The 4,644-nt window shown below is 58.6% G+C and overlaps 1 long non-coding RNA gene across 1 annotated transcript in view; it reads left to right on the top strand.

Annotated features, from left to right (window-relative positions):
* Positions 1-2,352, top strand: part of LOC110406482 — a 2,995-nt gene extending 643 nt beyond the window's left edge. The window contains exons 2-3 of the long non-coding RNA XR_002443481.1: positions 205-444; positions 1,695-2,352. This is a non-coding gene — a long non-coding RNA (uncharacterized LOC110406482). The remainder of the gene's footprint in view (positions 1-204; positions 445-1,694) is intronic.

The following is a 4,644-nucleotide window of genomic DNA, read 5'->3' as shown; positions in this document are numbered from 1 at the left end:
GGGGAAAGGGGAGACGAAAAGTTACGCGGCCCCGCGCTAGTGCCGTGTTCCCCCGCCGGCCTTTGTCGCGCAGCTGTGTCCCCTCCGGGCCGCTCCGTCGGGAGAGGGGCTGACACCGAGCGGGCGGGGGTGGCTGGGCAGAGGAGGAGGAGGGAGAGGCCGGGGCCGGGTTCGCCGCACTTCTCCGCTGTTTGTGCTCTTCAGTTCCAGGTGCGGCGGAACTGCGACAACCGGCGGCGGCGACGGACACCGGGGTTCGGGGCTGGGGCGGCCCTCCCGTACTTCCCTTCCCCGCAGCTCCCCCTCTGCATCCGTCCCCGCTCGTTCTGCGCACCGGGGAAGAAAGAACCAGTGCGGCCGGGTTGAAAGACTCCCGGTAGCGGCCAAAAAAGAAGCCACAAATCCACAGGATAAAGGCATCGCCGGGCAGGGGAAGGAGAATTGGTGAGTTTGGATTGCAGAGACCGCCAACAAAATAAATGAAAAGGAAAAGAGAGGGGGAGAGAACAGAGAAAGAAAAGAAAATGCAAGAGGGAAAATAAAACGAAAAATAAAGAAACAAAACAAACAAACAAAAATCAGAACAACCTCAGAAGGAAACGGAAGAAAAGACACATATGCAAAAAAAGAGAGAGAGGAGGAAATTAAAAAAAAAAAACGGGGGGAGTGAGGAAAAAAACAATAACAAACTAAACGAAAATGAAGGAAAAAGGAAGATGAAAGAAAAAAAAAGAAGCAAAGGAAGATGGGAAAAAGGCAAAAAGGAAAATAAAAATTATAAGAGAAGAAAGAAATCGAGAAGCAAACAGGAAAATCAACAGAAGAATGAAAACGAAAGGAGGAAAGAATTTAAAAGAAAGGAGTAAGAGAAAGAACGGAAAAAAAAGGAAACGAAAAAGAGAAAGTCAGAAAAGAAGCGCGCGAGAGAGCGAGCCAGAAGAGGAATGAAATGAAAGAAAACAAAGAGAGGAGGAAATTCAGCAGGCAGCAACTGAAAAGGAAAGAAATAGGAAGGAAAAGGGAAGGGGAGCGAAAAGCAGACGCCGCTCGGCCCCCGAGCCCGCTCCTGCCGCGGTTCCGCCGAAGTTTGCCCTCGATCCGATCCTCTCCTCCGTGCTTTGTGCTGCGGGAGGCGAAGGAGCGGGGCCAAACCTCGGGGCCGGGAGCATCTTGGCTCAGCTCCGGCCCCGCAACTCCCGCAGCGGGAGCACGGCCGCGCCCGGACCCAGCGAGCTGCTCGCCCGTGTGCGTGCGTGCCCGCGGCGATGTACGCACATAGCCACGCACACGTATGCGTGTACACCTCCGGGCGAGGGCAGCGTGTGGGCGGCGGAACCGCTTTTCACGCTCGATTTTATTTCCACGGCGGCTCCCGGTGCGCCTCGTCGGCGCCGTGTGGGGCTCCGCGGCCGCGCTTCGGTTCCGGCCCTGGGACCCCCCCGTGCCCCCAGCGCGCCGGGATGCGGGCGGGGCCGCGAGTACGAGGCGCTGCGCTCCCCCCCGTCCGGCTCTCTCCTCCGTTTCGTTGGAAAGTCAAAGAATAAATAAAGGCAACGGGGAGGGGAGAACAAAAATGCAGCCCGGCGGCCCCCCAGCCCGCCTCAGCCAGACACATTCCCTCATGGTACCAGCTGATAATTCAGGCGGCGGAATACCGCCTGTATGTAACTAATAAACCTATTGTGTTTTAACAGGGCAACGCATGGAGGAGCGGCGTGGCTTATACAAGATGTTGATGGAATTTACTATATAAAAAAATCCCCTTTCAAGAATAAAGTGTATCAACTTCCAGCACAACAAGCGACAGAGGGATAAGTGAAACAGACAAAAGACAAACAAGATAATAATCTGTTTCCAATCAGTTAAGCCCTGTAGAATTTGTAATACGCGGTTTGCATATTCCCCCTGTGTTTTGTAATTAATTATCTATCTGTTAGGATGCTCCGCCGACGACTTTGTTGATATTTCCAACTAGTTTTGGTGGCGCCGCCGGGGAGCGCGGAGCAGCGCGGAGAGCGGGGCCGGGAGCTGAGCCCCATCCACGCCCGTCCGCGGGCTCCCGCGGGGCTGTGCGGGGCTGTGCGGGGCTGTGCGGAGCTCCCGCCGCTCGCGGCCCCCCTCCCCTCCATCACCCAGCAAAAAGGGGACGGTGCAGTTTTAACATTAAACAAACCCAGCAAGCGTCTCCTCGCCGGGCCATAGGCGTTTCTGAGTGACTGCGTTACAAATTGTAAATTTAAATAGCTCACAGGATTCATTACCTCCCGCGTCTGACTTCACCCAGCCGTGAAAAATTGTCCTGGTGTACCACTGAGAAAGGGTTTGCTGCAAAGAGCCCCGGTCTAATCACCAGCTTTCTCTCTCCAACAAAAGTGTAATTATTTTGTTTTGGGTGTAAATATAACCCACAGTACAAAAAAAAAAAAAAAAAAAAAAAAAAAAAAAAGAAAGAAAAGATAAACCTCCAGCAGCGTCTGAATGCATTACGGGGAAGTTTAAAAAGATTCGTCCTAAATTAATACCAAGGTTAAAGGGGGAAGGCGACTGGGACGTGGAAATTTCCGCGTGCTGCGGGCGGCAGAGGCGCGAGCGCGGAGATGGTGCGTTCCTACCGCCCGACCCCGCGCACAAAGAGCCGCGCAGCCCCGCGCACGGGCGCAATTCCCCACCCCCCCATCCCCAAGGTCCCCGCCGCTTTTCCTATCTCCGTGCCGGGGAGCGGGGCCCCCCGCCCGGCTCGGGGTTGTTTTGCTGAAAGGTGGAGAGGGCGTGGGGTGAGGAGAGAAAACAAGCAAACAAACAAAGCCCCCCCAAACCGCGATCCAAACGAGGATCGGGGGATTTTTATATTTCCCCCTCCCCTCGTTTCTGATTTTTAACGAATTGATTGTTTCCTTCCCTCCGAGCTCCAGCGCAGGCTGTCGGAGGAAAGAGCGGCACAAAACGAAAGCTGGCGTCAAGGTGAGGCCCCAGAGAGGCGGAAGGCTCCGCGATTAGGCTCGCTTGGTGCCGTTTAAAGGGGGTGGGGGGCAGGGGGGGAAGGGGAAAAAAAGAAAGAAAAAAAAAACAACAAAAAACGCAAGCAAACAAGAAAACAAACAGAAACCCCAAACCCACAAAAGCAGGAGAGGGGAAGCCGCGCGGCTGCGGGATGGCGCGGAGCCCCGCTGCCGGCAGCCCCGACCCGCCGCCCCCCGCTCCGCTTCTCGGGGGCAGCCAGCCCGATCCCTCTCTCCGCCCTGGCCACGCCGCTGCCCCCCGTTGCCCCGTCCCCAGCTCCGGACCGGCTTTCGCGGGACAGGGATTTCTCTGGTGTTTCATCGTTTACTTCCCCCTTCCCTTCTCTGTGCTGTTTTAATCGGTTGACTTTTTATATACAGATAGTATATATTTTTTTTTTCCCCGCGGATGGCAGTAATTGGAGAAGCTTTAATTGCGCCCCCCGAGCCCCTCCTAGATCCTGCGCGATCCCAGGGCCCCGTTCCCGTAGCGGCTCTCCCCGGCACTCCCCCGCTTTCCCTCCGCGGGATCCCGCTGCCCCCGCACCCCGGCCCTGCCGCTCCCTGCGGTGCCGCCGCCGGCTCGGACAAAGCCGAGCTGAGCCACGCGTCTCGCAACAAATGCAGTGAAGCCTGCCAAGCCCAGAGCGTCGGAAACTTATTTACTTGGGGGTTTTGAAGGACTCGCTCCAAATTTCCTCGGGCGATCCCCGGCCCGCTCCAGCCTCCCGTCGATGTGACTGCCCCCCCGGAGGGGCTGCTCGGGCCGTTCCCACCCGCTCCCCCGCCGCCTTTCCCGCTAATGAGCGTGTGTGTTGACACGACGAGGCGATGCCCCCGTTTGCCTTTGTTTAGGAGGTGTGAAAGAGGGAATCTGCATGAGAAAAGCCGGCGGCAACCGCGGAATAGCAGCAGCGGGACGGAGCGAGCCGGTGCGTAGGGAGTGCGCCCCGTCGGGCAAAGCCCCTGGAGCTGGGGGGTGGCAGGGGGAGGGGCAGAGCTGGACCTGAGGCTCACCTCGGTGTTGGCAAGCCCGAGCAGGAGAGGATCTCGCCGCTGCCCCCCTCGCTCTGTATTGCCGTCGGGGGTGGAGGTTGATCCGGCTTTGGGGTCGTGGGGAGGGGGAAGCTGGAGCTCACGTTACCCCAGAGGAGGAGGGGAAGGGCCGGTGGAGTGGTGGGGCTGGGTCGCACCGAGCCCAGATACGGGTCGTGCCCAGCATCGAGTCTGATGGGGAGGAGGCACGCGTGGAGCATGTTTGGAGCGCCCTGAAGCCGCGTACGGTGGCGGACAGCGGAGCCAGCAAGGGACAGCAGAGGCTGTGGGAGCAGCTCCTGGAAGGGTGGGCATTGTGCGCCAGGTTGCTGGCGGCGGGGAGCGGGGGCTCCTGTCTCCCACGTCCCGGGGTTGGGAAGGGACACGAAGACACGAAGTTTTGCTCTGAGGAGGGTCTGGCACCGTCCTTCGGGACGAGCCTCGGGCGGGGAAACCCCCGGGAGGTCACGGGCGGCCCCGATCCGCGCGGGGTTCTACCCGGCCCTATCACCGCGGCGTCCCCGAACCCCCACCGCGTTTTCGCTCTGTGCCCGGCCCCGCCTGCTGCCGCGGATCTATCCAGGGTCCTGAAAGGAGCGGCCCGAGCGGC

Source organism: Numida meleagris, chromosome 14 (genome assembly GCF_002078875.1).
Source record: "Numida meleagris isolate 19003 breed g44 Domestic line chromosome 14, NumMel1.0, whole genome shotgun sequence".
Taxonomy (NCBI): Eukaryota; Metazoa; Chordata; class Aves; order Galliformes; family Numididae; genus Numida; species Numida meleagris.
Note: the sequence above shows the minus strand (reverse complement) of the source record. Positions and strands in the feature narration are given on the sequence as shown.